Below are 19,737 nucleotides of genomic sequence, written 5' to 3' on the forward strand. Positions count from 1 at the left end.
ATGAATTTTCCTACCGAAGATGGATTTCTTCTTTTCTCTCTTGACAATGCTCAGTAAATCCGCGTATGGAATATTACCCATGCAACCCATTCTCTGAGAGGGATTGCTGGCTGAAGCCATGCTGTTTATATGCTGCTCTGTGCCCAACTGTGGATAATAACTGAATTGATTTTACCTGAGCAAAGACAAAGGAACCTCAGACTGCTTTCTGCATTATTGTGCTCTCGGGCTATTTGGCTTTGAATGGTAAGAGCTCTACTACAATACTGGGTCACATTTAGCTTGCTTTATGAAAAACCCTTATTGAGGAACTTACAGTGGATTTCGAGAGGCTACTGGTTGTGTGTGTGTGTGTGTGTGTGCATGTGTATGTGTGTTTGTGTATGTCTGTGTATATATGTTTGGATGTGCATATATCTATGTGTATGAATGTGTATATGTCGATGTGTGTGCATATGTGTGTGGTGTGTTTAAACAAGTGAGTCAGATAAGAGCAAGACAATGCTTCCAGTTTTGTGACTTAGGGCATTTTTTAAAAATGTACTTTTCATAATGTACTTTTTGCCTTTTATTTTTTCCAGACAGGGTTTCTCTGTGTAGCCATGGCTGTCCTGGACTAACATTGTAGACCAGGCTGGCTTTGAACTCACAGAGCTCCACTTGCCTCTGCCACCCCGAGTGCTGGGATTGTAGGCATGTGCCACCTTGCCAAGCTTTCCAAAAGAGTTTTTACCTCAACAAAGTCTTCGCTATTTGATCAATACATAGGCTTAAGGGTAAATAAAGCCCACAGCCAGCTATCTGATCACAACAATTATCTATAATTAATATCATTATTGATCAAGGAGTAGAAGTCACTGTCTGGATGATATAAGGCTTTTGGGATTTCATGGAAATGCATTACAACTTAATTATGTTTCCCTGGGATACTATAAGATAATTCAATTTTCTTCCTTCCTTCCTTCTTTCTTTCCTTCCTCCTTTCTTCCTTCCTTTTTTCTCTTCTTTCTTTCTTTCTTTCTTTCTTTCTTTCTTTCTTTCTTTCTTTCCTCCCTTCTTCCCTCCCTCCCTCCCCCTTCCTTCCTTCCTTCCTTCCTTCCTTCCTTCCTTCCTTCCTTCCTTCCTTCCTTCCTTCCTTCCTTCCTCCCTCTCTTCTTTCTTTCTGTTTCACATGTTCCACCGATCACTACATGGGTAGACGAACATCAAGGCTGCATTCCTGTGTCCGTCTCTGCGCTATGAAAAGCATGCCTGACTTCACTTGGAACACTGGGATCTCGTTCTGCTGGCTTCACAGAATGTAGGGAAGCTCACTACGCAACCTCTGCATGCCTGTTGGGTTTCACGGCAATCAAATCCGAGGTCTGTAGGAAATGTCCTGCTCTCTAAAAAGTGTGTGGAGCTTTGCTTGTCTCTGCCTTCACCGTCTTATCTGAGGAACTGGCGTGAGGACCCTGTCTGCGAAGTGTGTGCTCTAGTATCACCGCTCGCATCAAGAGTCTAGAGGTGCAGCTGAAAGTGGCTTTATGGAGCACTGGGTCTTGACTAACATGCCGACTTTGCTTCCAAGGATCTGGGGTGAGGCTTGGACTCATGGCTTCTAATGATTCCCAAGCTGCCCAGAAGCTGGCCTCGAACCATCGGCAAAGATCTAAAGGATACCCAGAGGTGAATAAGATAGCACTTGGCTGCTCCCCAGACCTGGAGTTCGGCATAACACAGCCTCCTGCCTCTTCGCAGGCAGAAGTGGGGCTTCAGGAAGACAGAGTGTATCCACAGAGAGCATAAATCCCTTCGTAGAGAGAAAAACCGCAGAGCTCATCGGGAAGGCTCTGTGCCTCTGTGCTAGGCTTCCCTCGCTCTGCCGAAATATGAAATAAATGAGGTGGAGTTTAATTTTAGGGTCTACAAACTTGTAATGTGTTCATCATTCCTGTTACCATTTTGCATAGCAGGCTGAAGTTGGCAGGCACGTTTTGTAAGGGAAGCTGCAGGTGAATTCTGGTTTAATGAAGCACTCACAGCGATGAGAAACAGGCCACTTTTGGAACAGAGATTTCCCTTTGGAAGCTGTTTTCTCCGCTCCCTTCCTAGGGAAGGCCTCTTGACCCCAGCTGGTCTGCAGGCTGGCTTCCCAGCAGAGGGCGCAGTGGGCCAGAGCCCTGGTCCAGAGCAGAATCTCCCTTTTCTCCTGGGATTTCTTTCCCCACTAGGCTGGGGAAGGCCACTGGGGGGATACTGCATGAGCTCCCAGGAGTAAGGAGATAGAGCCTGCTTTAAGGAAGACAATAAACTCAAATTATTTGAAATCCCAATTAGGCTTTAGGAGAGGTCTACATGCTGTCAATGAGCAGCTTTTTATAATTCTCAACACTTACAAGACTATCTTTGCTTTCTCAAAGCTGTTGGGAACTTTGCATGGATCAGCATTTCTATCAGCTAAATAATTATAAAAAGAAATTTAATAATGCTCAGCCCACAGTTGACAAAGCATAAAAAAAATCTTTAGTTTTGTTAACGCCTTTTACAGACATGTACTGATTTCACAGCATCCAAGGAAAGTCACACACAGACTCATATACAACACACAATCACACTCACTGTGAGACATACACACATCCACAGACACACACACACACATACACATTTATATGCACATACACACTCACACATGCTTATACACACTGCATGTGAGTTAGTAATTTTTCTCAGTAATAAATGACCTTCAGAGTGAGCTGAAATAGTGAAACAAAAATCCACCTTTCGTGGCCCACTCTCCCTGAACTCCATTTTCCACTTTCTTCAAACTTCTTGGCACAGGAAATGAATTCCATGTAACTTTGGAGAACCCTTAACACATTCATCTCAAATTCTCAAAATTTTGCATTCCTCTGTAAATCTTACGGGCATGACCCAGCCCAGTTATTCATTATAAATCCTTTTCTTTTCTTTCGTTCTCTTTAAAAAAAAAAGAACAGCTTCTGTTTTTCCTCATTTTTGATAGATCCAGCCACAAACTTCAAGTAGAGTGAATGCAGACGACCATAACGCTGTTCTCACGTGGAGGGTATTTTATTAAGTCCAGCAGTTAAAAATGTACAAAGTTCCTTGTAATAATCCATTCATTCTGTTCTCGCCTGATTCTTGGAGTAAGCCTGCACAATTATTCAAATCCCAGCTTTTAGCTACAGCATCCACCTCGCCATGGGGCTATGCCTCTGTAATCTCGCTCTGGTCTTGCATGTCAAATGGAATTAACTCCCATAAGAAATGTGTGCGAAGACAACCCGAAGTGTCTAATCCTGCTGCTGTCTTAAATTTTTGAAACTCTGAGCTGTCATCTTTTTCTATTGCTTTGTTGAAGTTCTCACTTATGCTTCAGTCCATCTGAGGCTGAAGTTTAGGAAAATTTGCATTTTTATATATTTTTCCAGTTATGTTTTTTCAGAACCTTTTCGCATGTTCTCTTTATAGAAGGAAAAAAAGAAAAAATCTTCCTTCAAATTCCAAGACAATTTTATACCCAGAGGAATTTCAACAAGAGTAGAAATCATCCCCCCCCCAGAGATTTTAGAACCCAATCTGAAGAAGATCCACCATCTAACTCCTAAGAGATATATGAGTGTGCACATGTGTGCATGGTGTGTGTCCCAATACTGTAGGAGAGGGGGAAGGAATAATGATATCATTACTACTTTTCCTTAGCCACTCAACATAGCTAATCACAAAAGCTAATTCTGTCTCGATTGAATCTCAGACTGCATCATCTCCCTGGAGAAAAAAAAAATGCCTGGTGCGGTATCTGACAGGGTCTACTTGTAAGCTGCATTGAGTAGATTAGCTCAATGAGTAATTTTATGCCTTCTTCACTATCTAGCGAATGTACTGTTTAAAACTCTTGAATGCTGGAATGGTCCTCTTTTTTTTTTTTTTCTTCATGATATGCGAAATTTCACTTCCCCACCTTCTGCAAGATGCCCAGAAATAAGGACTGTAGAATAATCCTCAGTGTCCAGAGGTAAAGCTTTAGCTCTTGTGAATTCCTAGGAATGAGCAGGGTGACTTATTTTACTGCTCTTGCGTGAGGTACCCCTCTGCCTCAGTTTATCAATTATGTCATTCACATGTTGCTGCCTAGACTGCACAGAGCCTCTCGCCAAGCCTTTGTGTTCCATCTGATCATTACCCATGACACGTATTTAAATTGCCAGCAGTTCCACATTGCGGCTTCCTCGAGGTGTCTTGGCTAAGTGAGGTGTGGAAGGATTAAGCTGTAAGTTGTTGTGGTGGATATTTAATAAGTGGTAAACCGCAGCATTCTCCATTTGAAAGTTAATTAAGGCCACTAGCTGACCGGGCTTCTGCAGCAAACATGTTCATGCTTTAGCCATGGAAGCAGTCACAACAATGCTCGGCTAAAAATAAAAGCTTTAGGAGATATTCCCACTCGTCATTCCTGACTGCTTACTCCTTGTTTTTCTCATCAAAGGAGTTGCCATATAGCCATCAGCTCCTTTGCCACTTCAAGTTTTTACTTATGCCAGGGCAGTAGAAACTAGAATGAAGGTCAATGTTAGAAACCGACTCATTGACCAAATTCGACTTTAACTTTGTGTGTGTGTATATTTTTGTGAGAATGAAATTGTGCAAGTACCTGGAGGGGGGTGGGCAGGCAGTGTACCAGTGTGTAGCACACACACACACACCCACACACACACACACACACGCACACCCACACCCACACCCACATCCACACACCCACACCCACACCCACACACACGTGTGTATGTGGATGACAAGCTCAGATGTTTTTCTTCTGGGGTCATCTATATTATTTTTGAGAGAAAGTAGGCAGCCCTAGAGACCATCTTATCTCTGCCTCCCTAGAACTGATATTACAAGCTCCTTTGACCAGCCCCAACCTTTGTACATGAAGTATGGGAATAGAACTCAGAGCCTCATGCTTGAGCAGCAAGCCCTTACTAACTGAGCCTTGTTCTTAGCCCAGCAAGTGGAATTCTGAAGAAATAACGTCTTATGTTCACTTGTTGTTGTGTTTTATTTTTTGTTTTTGTTTTGGGATAGATAATAGTGACGTTAAAATGCACTTCAGCTAGCTTTGGATACCTGCGAAGTTAACCCACTAATAATATTATCATCTTATGCAAGTTTGTGAAAGAGCCTTCTTTCAGTGACAGGCAACGTAGCATGAACCATATTTCTGTGTACAGTAATAAGATAATATGTTTTACTGTACAATATATTACCATGGCTAAGATATGTAAAATGTAAATGTCTTCTCAACATCCGGGTCGTCAACTTCTTGTCTTCTTGAGAACGTTAGTGATACTCTCAGACCCAGTGATCTTTAGAGCAGCTGGAAAGGGGACAGCAAAGTACCAGGCAACTGTGAACAAGGCTTATCAAGGTAGGAGGGGCTCAAGAAGGGGTGTGATTCAGAGAAGTGAGAAGCATTCTGCTTCTGATGTTTTTTGGTAATGGGCCTAGCCTCTGATTTGATATAAACCAACGGAATCGCATTGGGGGATACTAGATCCCAATTATTAGAAGGAGTTCATCATTTCCTACTTTTTTATCCACATTACAGCAGAACTAAGAACATTCCTGGAAGAATCGGGAGCTCAGTTTCCATTCTGCTTTTGGGAGAACTTGGTAGGAAAAAATTGGCAGGAAGGCACAGTGATGCCTTATCCCAGACCCGTGTCAGCGTTTAACCAGGTGGAAGCTGTGCCGTGGTCCAAGAGAAGGATGAATTCTGACCTAGATTTAGAGCATTTCCCTGCTTACCCTGGCTGTAAAATATTTAGAGAGAATTTAAAATGAATTCTTCTAGCTTCACTCTCTCTGTAGGTCATTGCTTCTGTTTTTTTTGTTTTGTTTTGTTTTTTTGTATAAGACAACATGACACACTAATCGCCATCAGTAACAGTTTGGTGTTTCAATTTCCTCATCGGTTACTAGTTACTTTGCATAAAATCTCTCTGTCTCCCTCTCTGTCTCTCTCTGTCTCTTCTGGGCAATTTAATTTAAAATGCCCAGCATGGGTCTAAGATCAGGTAGGAGGACTCAGGAGACTTTCATGAAGAAGCAAGTCTCCTGTAAAGGGTCTTTTGGACACAACAGAACAAGCCTTTATTTATTGTCTCAGGAATAACACACGGGAAACAGGCAAGACTGCCACAGCCATCCTTTCAAGCCACAGCTAACTTGGTGAAACATCCCATCCCCAGGGTGTGAACAGACCACCCCTTGGCTGGGCATCAGCCGGCTGTCCTGCTGCTAGCTCTCTAGGCCAACAAAAACAAACAAGCACAAAAAAAAAAAAAAAAACAAAAAAACAAACAAAAAAAAAACCCTGAGATGGTCCTCAGAAAGGAAAGCGCCACTGCGGGAGTCTGCTTCTGAAAAAAAGACTGGATTTGCAGTCCATACAAAGGCTTGGGCAAGGTTTCAGTGGCCGCAGCCACTGGCTTGCAACCCAACTTCTGTCTTTGCGTGAGGTCGGAACCATATAAGACACGTGATACACTTCTTCTGTGATCCTCCAGAGAAAGAAATCAACTTCCCCACATACCAAAACAGGGAAGAGGATGATGAGCAATTTTGTTTACAAACAATTACCCAGGTTTAAATTACCATTTTACATCCAAAAAAGCTCATTCACAAATCCTCAGTTTCTTCACTGATAATCTGAGGCCAGCAACATTTCCCCTTCTGACTGTGGTGTTAGAGCATAGTATAGATGTGTTATTATCAAGATCTATATGAAGGCAGGCAATGGTAGTGCATGCTTTTAGTCCCAGCAGTCATCAAAGCAAAGGCAGGTGGATATCTGTGAGTTCCAGGATCACCAAGGCTACACAGAGAAATGCCATCTTGAAGAAAAAAAAAAAGACCTGTATGAAATGATGTTCAGAAAAATGTGAGAATTGGGTGCATAGCCAACAAAATGGCTTGAGAAATAGAGGGTCCTATTGAAAGTAAAGAATTTAAATTATTTTCAAGGTATTTAGTCATTTTTGTCCATAGAGGAAAAAGTTGGTAATTCTTATTTCAGTCTTGGAGGCTGGATTCGTCATAGCCAGAAGTTTTTGGTAAGCCTTACTGGGGTAGCTCACTTTACAGTAGTATGATTGTTACAGCGCAGCTCAGCTGGAAGTCATGGAAGGAAGCACGAGAGGCCATCTTCTGAGACTACAAATTGGCAACTAAGCTCAATATTACACATTCACATGATGTGAGTTTCCAGGAGTGTATAGAAGCAAAAAAAAAAAAAAAAAAAAATCAAGCATTTAGGCCAACCTGCCATTCCTCTCCTCTATAAGAGCATGATGAAAACAGATGTGAGGAGTTCTCACAGGCCAGACCTTGGCTGCTGTCTGGCTATGTGACTTCTCCAAGAAGTGAAGACATTAGCATTTCTGTGTTAGTAGCTGCACGGAGATTTGCTCAGTGGAATGTTCATCCTGGCGTCTATGTCAGCCACAGCATGTGGCAGCGTCCCTTTAGGACACTGAAGAGTAACCGAGAGAGAAAAGATGAAAAGAAGAGGTAAAACCTGTATGTGGCACGTGTGTTTTTATCCCTATCACTTAACCGAGGGCCTAGCTGTTGTGTGATATGATTGATCGTAGTTTTTTTTTTTTTTTTAAGTGACTTTTTTTCTCTTCCTTAACACCTACGTAAGACCTATCACAGTACTATGCCCAGAGCACACACGCCCAAGCTGTGGTACCAGAAAGACCCGGCCAGAATATGTGGCACCATCCTGGAAAGGAGTGAGTGATAACACTATCGCGGAGATGGATGGTATAAGATGAGGCGTGTTTTTCCCAGCCTGTGGCACAACCAAAACACAGCTACTATCTGGCAGGAGAGAAGAAATGACATTCTTCCGAGGAGCGCAAGCCAGTAGATTACCTGGCACCTCTGGGCAGTCTCCAGCTGCTTTTGTACCTGTTCACAAGTTTCGGAATGTGTGACCAACAGTGATGATGGGTAGGGGTGCAGGGAAGCTAAAGAAACAGAGAGCTAGGACTGCATACTCAAGCTCTGGTCCTCCTCTATAAATCAGGCTAGGGCTCCCCGAGTCCTACAGCTGTGTGGGATAATGGGGCAAAGATCGGGGTCCACAAAAGGCAGTCCTGGGAAAATAACGCTTTCTAAAAATAAGAGAAAAATGCACAATCCTTGTCTTTGAACAGGGCCCTGTTTCTCAGCCTGCCTTCTCCTCCGAGCCTCAGCGGAGGTGCCTCTGGAGTAATTGGCTGTGAGGGCTTGGCATCTATCTGTTGAGAAATAATCTTTGTCAAAGGGCTCTGGGGGGGTGGTGGGAGGCATTTATTAGTGATCTAAGGCAACAGAAGTCGCCTCTGGTGCTTATTGACTGTTTCTTGCTGGAAGCTCAGAAATACACAGGCACAAAAGGGTGAGTTACTGTGCTCGCTGCTCTCTGGACCAGCAGGGACTTGGCAAGTTCTTGGAGGACAGAGTGTCTTGCATCAATCAACACTGACCCCTCTGGCTGAATATGTACAGGCATAAAGAGGCTCCTAAATTAGCCTCTGTTCTCCTTAGTGGGACGGATGGAAGATGAAAAGCAGTCCCCGGAGGAGGAGAAAATGTGTGTGCTGGTGAATTGAGCTGCGTTTTGAAACCCAGACCATCCCTTTCTGCCCAAAACAGGTCTGACATGTCTTCATTTTCCAAGGGTCTATTAAAGAATGGACAGATAAGAATAAAACACAGACATATTGGTGTGATGAATGAAAGTGGAGCAAGGTGGCTGAGGACTGGCTTCAGCCTTTTCTCCTTTGTGCTGCTCAGGGAGATATGCAGAGTCCCCTATCAGAGGAGCAAGAGAGAGTTACAAGTCGGCAGATCACCCATAAGTGTTTTTATGAAAGTTGCCATTGGTTATTAATGTACCCAAAGACCTAATTTAGGTACCTTAATGTACCTAAAGACCCCGTTAAAAGTCACATGAAAGATAGTATCACAGCATATGAGGACAACCAAGCTGTTGTGCCTGAAAAATATTAACCCACATCCATGTTTCTTTTTCACCTTTGGTAGCAACATGTCTCCTTGACCTAAAAGGGAGGGATGGAGAATTCTTTCAGCAGAAGCAAACCTTTTTGCCTCACATTTTCTGGCCTTTCCCCCCTACTCATCCAATGGCAATGAGTTTAATGTTGTGTGGAAAGCTATTGGTATTTAAAAAGCTAGCAAGAACAGTAATCAGTTAGTTCTGCCCTGTTTCCATGTTACTTTTCTTTGCTTGCTTTCCATAAGGTATAATCCTATAATGTGGATGTCTGCTCCAAAAGGCTATGTCACATAACCTTCACTGGCCAGGTGGGATTTCACAAGCCTAAGTTTGGTTAAGGCAATAGAAACTTGACACTGCTGATGAATCTAGGAGAACGGGTACACACATGACCATACGAAAGTGTTAGCACCACACACCTGGCACAGAAAATTGAGAGGTGCCCAGAGGAATATTTATTTCTCAGAGTTGACAGGTCTGTTTGGGATTTTCCTCCTTGAGAAGGCAAGGGTACGAGCCTCAGAGGTCGGTGGTACTCTGGGTATCTTTGAAGATTGCCTTCTGAGTACCTAACATTTCGGGGACACTTAGTGTTAGATGGTGATATGCATACTTATCAGATGCTAACACATTTCAAGGCTCTCGAAAACCCCATGAAATACAGCTTTTGTACTCTTAATTTTGAAAGAGGAATTTAAGGCAAGAAGAAATGATCTGGTTTTTTAGGGTCATACAAGTATGTGGCAAACACCAGACTTGAATCCTGATTTAGCTGATCTTAGGGTATTTGTTCCTAATGTTGCAGTATCCTTCTTCTGACATGGGAACATCCCAGGAAGACTGGAAAGTAAAGATGGATTCTTCATTACCTTGTTACACATTTCTTTTCACTACATGGGTTGGGATAAGGCAATCTGAATTTCAAGAGCAGTGTTGACATATCTCCCAGATCCGTGACCTCCATATCTGTATAGACACACATACACACACACACACACACACACACACACGAAATAAAGTCCAGGGACAATTACAGACTTGAAGAAGTGTTTTTGTGGCATCCATGTAACAATATGGGTACAATAAGGTGGCCTTATTGTTCACACCAAGAAGATCAAGCCTGAGGAAATTTTGTCTTTTACAAAGCAATAAATGACAGCAAAAATATTAAGTGTTGCCCAAGGACTGTAGTTAACCTTATAAAATGTTGATCACTCAGCATGTCACATAATGAATCAAAGGCTTGTTTACAGATTTATTGAGGAAAGACTTTCTGGAATGTGTGATATGGAGGACTCAGCACTGTTCTCCTCCATTTTCTTCCTCATTCCTTACCCCTTCATCTCCCTTCAGCCCCACCATGCACTACTAGAGTCTTTGAAGTTTTCAAAGTGTGTTTATATATGCACTTCATTCTGTGTATCAGGTGTAAGAAAAAAATGTATTGAATTTGGCCAAAGGCCAGTATACAATTTGAAAAGAAAAAAAAATAAAAAAGAAAAAGAAAAAAAAAAACACAACACAATCTTTGAAATGAAAGTATCAGAGCAGAGAAAAATGATTTTGGATTTGAAAAACAATATCTATAGCATTTTAACTTGAAAAAAGCTACCTGACCAAATTCTTCATGTGTCTTTGTTGATGGTTGCGATAGAGATGGGGCAACTGGAAGACATAAGAAAGTTATTTCAATGCATCATTTCTCTGTCTTTGATTGTAAAATACAATGTATGCTCAATGAAAAAAAATTGAAGGCAAGAAACATGAAACATTAAAATGTAAATATTGATAATTTCACTATGGTAAAAATCCACTTGATTATAGAGCAATTTCTATTCTTCTTTACTCACAAAGGCATATAGCTACGCATATGTACACACACACACACACACACACACAACTCAGATATAAAAAAAAAAACTCAGTACCGTGTTCTAATTTATTAAAACTTTGATCTTGGCCATCCAAAACAGCTTTTATTTATTTATTCATTTTTGGTACTACTTTAATCTAATTACTCTGTATATATATATATATATATATTACTTTGACATTCAGCTTATTCAAAGATATGTTTTTTTAGAATTGTTTTCCAAATGATTAGCCTCTTTGAAAAAATAATCTTTCAGATTATTCTACTATTCTAGCTGAGCATGAGGCCCAGATGTCAGAGATACAACAATGGTTAGCACAGTCTTAGACACAGAGCACTACAAAAACAAGACATTTGGAACCATGAGCCTAACAATCACCCTAACTATAGAAGCCATCCTGCTAGGACAACAAATTCCCAGAAATCTCCTTCCTTCCGACTGGCAGCAGAGCCCTCAGCTTACCAAGTGAGGACTACAGAAGGGACAAACATGCCTTGACCCTGGAGGGCATGTTGTTGTGGACACTGGCCCATCCCTGAGCCACACCTTTTGCTTAGAGCAGAGGACTGACTGGCTGGGTTGAACACCAAGGGTTATTCCCCGTACTGAGTACTCTCTGCCACACAGTCATCAATGGAATGTCCAGGTTGGGATTCACTCCCCCATTGCTTGGCCAATAGCCGCCCAAACAATCCCCAGGGGTCTCTGCCCCATCTGTTTTTCTGATGCATGCTGTGTCTCTGCCATATGGTACAATCAGTCCTTGTCTGCAAAGTCCTCCCAGAATGCCTTATGAGGCACTGTGGCCTTTATCACAGGGTCCCATGGGAGGCCTGGTTGGCTCAGCCTCTCCAGATTTCTCTCCTTGGGACTAAAGGAAAATTCAGGATCTTGTAGATTACAGATTATAAAATCTGTGCTCCCCTCTTCTAGATAGATGGCATCACCAGGCCGTTTATATGTGGGTACCTCTACTATGTATTGGTTATAAGAAGGTCAACTTCTGCCAGACTTAAACCTGTTAAATAAATTAGTGGAGGACTGAGGAATAATGGAAGAAGTTTTAAGAAACACTTGTAAAATTTGTAATGTCTTAATGTGTATTTTACATCTTCTTTTACATTTTCACCCTTCCATTAAAAAATTATGTTATATGTGTGCTTTCATGACTCTATGAGTATCATGTGTATGTAGTTGTCTATGGTGATCAGAAAATGAGGTTGGGTCCTCTGGGGTTCAAGAGTTTGAGATACTCCATGTGGGTGCTGGGAACCTAACCTGGATCCTCTGTAAGAGCTCTTCATCTCTCCAGCACCTCAACTTTAAAGAGGGACTACAGCTCTGTGAAAATGTTCTAATGTTTCTCGAATCTAAAAAAAAATTTCAAATGAAAATCCTCAATTTGATGATTTTGACTTTTTCTAAGTTTGTGTTTCCTAACCAAAGAGAACAACTTCTGGAAATCAATAGCAAGATATATAAATCCAATTTTGGTGGTGGATTTATGGAGCGTATTAACATTTCCACTCAAATTCTTGCTTAGTTCTTAAAATAGTTAACAGTTTGAAATTTTTACAGGAGTGAACCATAGCTGTTTGAGACCTATGCAGAGGGAGAGAGCCTGATCTTCAATACTGGAAGAATAAGGAGTTTGTATTCAGCTAATCAGAGGGATGAGAATTATAGTATTTTATAACCACTTAATGATGTCATTAGAATCAGAATTGGCTAGGAAATGGGGACAGACCTGCCACATGTTCAGCAAGGTGACTTTATGGGTTTCTGCCAAAGCCATGATTACATTTGGGGGAGATTGTTAGAGTAACACATTGGTGGAAAGACAGATAACAGTTTAGTTAATATACTTCAATACATGTTTTCTCTTTATGAAATAATATTTTATTAGTTCATTGAGAATTTCAGTGAAATTTAGATCAAATTTAGATCTTTCTCTTTCCAGAGCTCTCACAATTACTCTTTCCACCCTCACCTTCCTCCCCACCCAACTCTGAGTTTTTTTTCTTGTTTTCCCATTAAGACCAGTTTGTGTTTCTCATAGAAGTATTAGGAAGACAGCTCATGGAGCTTCCTGGGAGCTGGGCACCAGTAGTTTGGCGAGCTTCTTGACAAGCTCATGTCTCTCTCTGGAGTTAGTTGTGCCAAGTGGGGGGAGTGTAGCCTTCTCATTACATATCCAGTTCCCTGCTATAGACTTATTTGTTCAGTCCTGTGCATTGGGGCCTTCCTTACCCTCACTCACTCCTACCACAAAAATATATCTATTTTTATGAATGGCAAAAAATGAAGTGCCAAAATTGCTGAAAAATCTGTCCTAGGCTCCAAAGTTGAGTAGGATTTTAAGCCAGGCAGCTATAACTAAGAGTCCATCTCTTTATTTGCTTTTGCTACTATCCTCTCCCCTTACCTAGGTGGTTATGATGATCAAATATAGCATGTACTCCATTGAAAGCATTCCTCCTTCTCATAAGGCATTGCTTTTGTGTTCATTCTTAAACAACAGATAGAAAGAAAAACATCAGAAAATAAAATTATGAAGTAGTGATAGTGATTAAAATAAAAATGAAAATAGAATCATTCCATGATAACAAGAAATTTTTTGTGGATTTCAGTTGGGGGTAAGTCATCTATGCTTCTGTGATTTAGATCCTTGTTAATAGAGATACATGGCCAAGTTCTTATATTTGCATGTCTTAAAAGAAAAGCTGTCTGGAAAGGTTGTACGCTTTGCTATTAAATTTTTCTTCCTCAATGACATACACATGAAAATTTAGCTGTTTTTAGGAAATATTGAAACAAGATTTGCTGCTAGAAAGCTACATCTTCAGACAGTGAGGGGTGTGGCTATGGGATTGGAATAATCAAGGCAGAAGAGCAAGCAGTGTCATGTTATTGACATGGTTCAGCTCTAACATTTTCAAAGGATTAAAAAATAAAAGGCAAATATAAAGTAAATACTTCCCGATATATACATTTACTTCAGAAATTTAATTTATCATTTTCCAGATACCTTTAAAAATGCTCTGTACTGTCAAAATACTTTTCAATTGACCATGTACAGTCCTGAGCCCTTGAGATTGAGACATCTTGTCAAGTCAATCATCCCACAGAACTTATTTTGAATTTTGTAAAATGCTTGTTTCCTCACACCCTCTCAATGTCAAACAGAATTCCACTTCTGTTTTTTTTTATTAGACAATTTGTCTTGTTTTGCTTTAACATTCTAGACTTTCTCTGCTTGCTTTTTAATTTCTCCTTTCTTGTCCAAGTACCTTTCCAAAAAAGACAACAAGGACTGATTTTTAACAAGTGGGCCTGTCACTTGAGTCTGTAGACTGTTTTGAACTTCCCCGAATGGCTGCCCTTTGGAGGATCCTTACCACTTCTTTACTTTGAGACCGCAGCTACATATGTATATCAAGCTCCAGGAACAAGCCTTCAGGTTGTTTACTATTAGCCAATACAATGCAGTGGGCAACTGTATACATTTCCTTTGGGGACATACAAGCGTTCATCGTGCTTGGTGAGGTACCTTCCTATAAGAATAAATATGTGCTCTGATCTCCTTACCTCCATTTTTATCTCACACTTTTAACTCAAATTCCACTGTTGTTGATCCCTCTCTGACATTTAGTGATTCCACTTATGTATTCTCATGAATGATATTCATTTGTAGCTCTAACATTAAGTAACCCTCCCCCCACTCATCTCCCAAGAATGTCTGTCTTCTCCAGAAGGCACCTGGTGGCACGAGCTTCATCACACTTCCAGAATTTGATATAGCGTGTAGGATATGAAAATAAGTTGGGTGGGACCAGAAAGAAAACAAACTGTTCTGTGGACTCATCAGCTTAATTTAAGCGTGAACTCTTGGGTCTGGAGAGATGGCTCAGAGGTTAAGAGCACTGGCTGTTCTTCCTAAAAGTCCTGAGTTCAATTCCTAGCAACCACATAGTGGCTCATAACTGTCTCTAATGAGATCTGGTGTCCGCTTCTGGTGTGTGGGTTACATGCAGACAGAACATTGTATACATAATAAATAAATAAATCTTTAAAAAAAAAAAGAGTGAACTCTCCAGTTTAAAAGATCAAGTACAATGATTTGACTTGCGGCTAAGACTCCTGTTGAAGATATCTGAAGAATCCTCACTATTTCACAGTGGATGAAACCAGAGTTACCCATATTTTCCAAGGTTGACTCACAAAACACAACACAGTTCCTCCTAGGTCAGAACGTTTTCATCAGAATGAAGAACTAGATAGGCCAGAGGCGTTTTAACTTTGCCCTTGTGACCAGGACAAGAGGGATATGAAAGTTTCTGCATGCTCTCCAAGTCAGTTTATTTCTACACATATGGGGAACCTATTTTGCTGAAAGCATAGCAAGAGGTCTGGGTAAGGCATAGTGGCTTATCAGCTGCTTACTGATAAAATATCATGACCAAGAGCAGCTTGTAGCTGAAATACTTTATTTGGGCCTACTGTTCCAGAGAGACCGTTTATAACAGCAGGAGGCATACCATCTCATGATGGCCAGAATCAGAAGCTGAGAGATCAAATCTCCCTCCACACACAGAAAGCAGACAGCCCAAACTGGAGGTGGAGAAAGACATAAACTCTCAATGCCTACCCTCAACGCCTTCCTCTAGCAAGACTTCATTTCCTAAAGGTTCCGTAACAGACCCAGGCAGTACTACCAAGTGAGAACATGTACTCAAATACATGAGCCTGGAGGGGATATTTCTCAATCAAGCCATCACAGTGATGCAAGACCTTATCTAAAAGAAGAAAGGAATGAATGAATGGATAAGGGTAGAATGATATCTCAAAAACCTTCTTTTCTCAACCAAAATAACTGATTAACTGTATCAGTGAAGACAGCTTTCTACATACCATACTACTCTACACGATTTTGAATATTCTTTTCAACCCCAAATTGTCTCCTTTCTTAGAGGTGGGACACTCTTTACACTCTATGAACTCACTCTGAAGTTTTCAGTAAATGATGTGCTCAGAGTTCTAATATATGCTACTGAATTGGAAGTTTCTTAAGACATATATTTTAAATTATTTACTCTTCAGTGATCATGTGCATAGATATTCTGTTCTGTCTGCTGAAATGGGTTGAATAATAAGAGAAAAACCATTTCCCTTCCACAGCACCCTTATTCCTATAAGGATGCAGATACCAAACAAACACAAACTTTAACCGTCCGTATTTGCCCCACAGTCATGCTACTGTAAATCCCAACTGTAAATTTTCTGATTTGTAGTACCCAGTATCCATGTGCCACACCATTCATGGGTGGACCAGCTGGAAGGGAGATGACCATGGCTGGACACAGAGTTTCTGGGTCTTGTTTTGTCGGTTAGGATCATATCTTCTTACTTTGCTGTTACGTTTTGTCTCCCGGCCGAGCACGCTCTTCTGTGTGAGACAGCATAGGTGCAAGAGATCGACTCAGATAAAGGCTGCGACAGTGAGACACCATTTCTGTTCCTGTCACAGCAACTAACATTTCTTTACCTGAGACAATGCACACGCCACACCCAGCAAAAATTGGCTGAAAAGTGTTATTTCAATCTTATTGTGAAGAAAAATGTGGTCCCGACAGAGAAACAGAGATCTATTAAGAAGATGATGACCCCTGTGACCTATTTTTTTTTCTCTCTCTCATTTGGTCTCACGTCTGAAAGGTACTTAGACCCGTCAACTCTGCTGTACTGGGGACTAAACACTGGAATCTATGGAGAACAAGATCAAATAGCAGGAGCATCTATGTTACAGCGAGGAGGGAGCCAAGAACCAGAAATGATTCAAGCCACCACAGGCAAAGGAACACTAGCTGAAACAAATTCTCTGAAGAAAATCAAATAGGCTTGGATAATTCCCAGAAAACAATGAAGAACAGAATCTTTAAGACAAAGCTGAATGCATTTCAGGTGGTGGGAACAGACAATGCAATGACCCAGAGGCATAGATAAGCTCAGGACAAGGGAAATAATGAGAACACAGGAAGATCGGAAAACATGAAATCAGTGAAGTGGGTTCACTGACATTGCTTCATGATGTATTAGTTCCTTTTCGTAAAATTGCTGTGACCCAATACATCATAAAAGCAACTGTAGGAAGGAAGCAAGGATTTATTTTAGGTCGTGTTTTGAAAGTATGGTCTGTTGTGGCAGAGCAGTTATCATAGCGTGAGTTTGAGGTGGCTGGTCATATTAGATTCACAGTAAGGAAGCAAAGAGAGAGAGCTAATAGTGCTGAGCTCAGCGCCCCTTGGATTCAGCCTGGAATCCCAGCTTATGGGATTCAGCCTATGGAAGAGTTCCACCCACACTTAAACTAGGTTTTCCCACCTAACTCTACCATAGAAACTTACACATAAGAATGTCTAGAAGTTCATCTCCTAGGTCCTGTAAGATGGTAATCTGTCCTAACCATTGCATATAGAGACACCTGAAAAACATAAAGAATACCTATTGAAGACTTACTAGTCAAGCTATAATTGAGTGTATGCTTATAATTCCTGCACTCAATGATTGAAGCAGAAACATTGGGAGTGCAGCCAGCATGGACTACACAATGAGATCCTATCTTTAAAAACTGTTCAGAGCTCACATACTGACAAGGGAAACAGTGGTCCCTGACACAAAAAGGTCCAAATATGTTTCTTTCCAGGGACTCCTCATACTTAAACTGAGCTGGTGCCCCTTTTCTCTGCTTATTCTCAGTCTTGGGAGAATTCTTATTCTTTGCTACTGCAAGGGTTGTGTAGATGTGAAATAGCAACAACTCTGATAATCTTTGACTTGGTAGAACCCCCTTTTTCAGAAATATGTGGGTCCTTTGAACAAGGAGACAATCCTAATCTAGCCAAAGAGGTATGGGTTGTGCATTGGGAAGTTTATAATTAATACAGTATATGGAAAACTGTAAATGGGGCAATCTCATGACTTCCACCAGGTGGTCACAGGCAAAGCCACTTACAAGTGTTTGAATTCCATCAGATTGGAAGCACAAAGGTGTTGAATGCTTGAAATGCCTGCAATCATGTGGGCTTATGTACTTTCTTGAAACAACCTTTGATCTTTGTCCTATATGAAAAATTTTGTCTAAAGTTTGCATTTAATTAACCAGATTTTCTTTTGTCCTCATCTTTCCGGAGATGTAAGAAAAAGGAAACTATTATTCTATTTTCACAGATGATAAAGGCACTTTGAAACCAGCAACATGGAGACACTGCTCTCCCTGGGTGACAGTGACACACCCTTGTCTCCTATTAAAAATCCCTCAACCAAACAGGTAAAATGTACAGGTGGAAAGCCACCCTGTGACATCTTCAGTAAGAAAGAGGTTGTGTCCACCTGAGACAGAGGATGCTAGCCAGCTGAGCTCAAGCACATGGTGTGGGTCCTCAAAAACCGTTTTCGTGGTGGTGTTTATTCCACATGCATTTGTTAGCAAATCGACTTCCAAGTAGTGGGTAGGGATGGGAGAAGCATGGCCACCAGTTTCATCACTGGTGCCTCCGTTTCAGGGGGACCTCTGGGTCTCTGCTGTCAAGATAGTTCACCATGTCCATCTCCTGTGCTACCTACCAGAAGGAAGGCTTCAGTCCTGGCTCTTAACCACCATAGTCAGATGCCAGCTGCCAGAGGAGAGCACACTGCCCTGTCTTAAGAATGCTTGCAGCCCACGAGAGGGGCAGGTTAAAAACCTCCAGGATGGTTCAATCAGGCATTGCCTCTTTCCACCCTGCGCTGCTATTGTGCAGCGGAACTCATGCTGCTAGGAGACAAAGAGGACACGCGCTTATTTTTGAGCATAGGACTTAGGAACCACTTGGGAAGAATATTCTTGATTGAGAACCACAACATTCCATGATGCTTAACAAACCTGCAAATTGAAAAATCAGCATCGGCCTGTGCAGCCAGAGGCAGAAGAAGGACCTATACCCTGGGAAAAAAAACAAAACCAAACAAAACAAAAAAAAACAAAATATTTCTTAAATGATATTTGTATGCATTTGCAAAATTACCACTTTCTGAATGGAAATCTCAAGCTGTTTTCATCTGAGAACATATGTTGTGCGTTGGACAGTAACTCCGCCTGCTGCAGCCCGTGACACACCCCACAGCATCGCATAATGGACAGTCCTGCAAAAAAGGAGCCGCAGCTCACTCAACGTCCCCGCAACAATATTTTAAAATAAATGATATGCATCATTAAATCACCGAGGATGACTAACTCAATCTTAGAAAGCCCACAACTCTAGCAATCATAGTTACTCCTCTGATTTGAATATTTTCACTTTTACCTGAGCAGCCAGTGGGAGCCAGTCAAGCAGATTCAGCATCCAGGCAGGCAAGGCTCCGTCTCCCAGGAGTGGGAGGAAACCTGTGATTATGTAGTTACAGTAAGTCACGAGCTGCCTGTGTCCGCCCGGGCTTTTCAGGCGCTCCCTTCTTCCCTTCCTGCCTGCTTATTTACATATCACAGGCATTCTCTTTGTAAAGTTATTTTAAATAATTTATTAGATTGATCTTTTTAAAATTCTACCATGGCTAAATGTCATAAGGAAAAAAAAGTCTTCCTAAACTTACTTAAAGGTTTCTGGTTTCGACTGGAGTAGGCCAGTTACCTGCTCCACTGCCGATATTCTAAAAATACCTTCATGTCCATACCATTATCCATTCTTCACGTCCAATTGCTCTGTTATGGTAATAGTCAGAGGCACACCATGCAGTAATTACTTACAGCTGACTGAA

General features: G+C 41.3%; 1 long non-coding RNA gene across 1 annotated transcript in view; it reads right to left on the reverse strand.

The window, feature by feature from the left end:
• Nucleotides 1-19,412, reverse strand: part of LOC132646676 (uncharacterized) — a 58,861-nt gene extending 39,449 nt beyond the window's left edge. Inside the window, exons 1-2 of the long non-coding RNA XR_009584925.1 lie at nt 19,287-19,412; nt 19,008-19,125 (exon numbers count right to left, since the gene is read on the reverse strand). This is a non-coding gene — a long non-coding RNA (uncharacterized LOC132646676). The remainder of the gene's footprint in view (nt 1-19,007; nt 19,126-19,286) is intronic.
• Between the last annotated feature and the right edge of the window lie 325 nt (nt 19,413-19,737).

The sequence above is a fragment of the Meriones unguiculatus genome, chromosome 12 (assembly GCF_030254825.1).
Source record: "Meriones unguiculatus strain TT.TT164.6M chromosome 12, Bangor_MerUng_6.1, whole genome shotgun sequence".
Taxonomy (NCBI): domain Eukaryota; kingdom Metazoa; phylum Chordata; class Mammalia; order Rodentia; family Muridae; genus Meriones; species Meriones unguiculatus.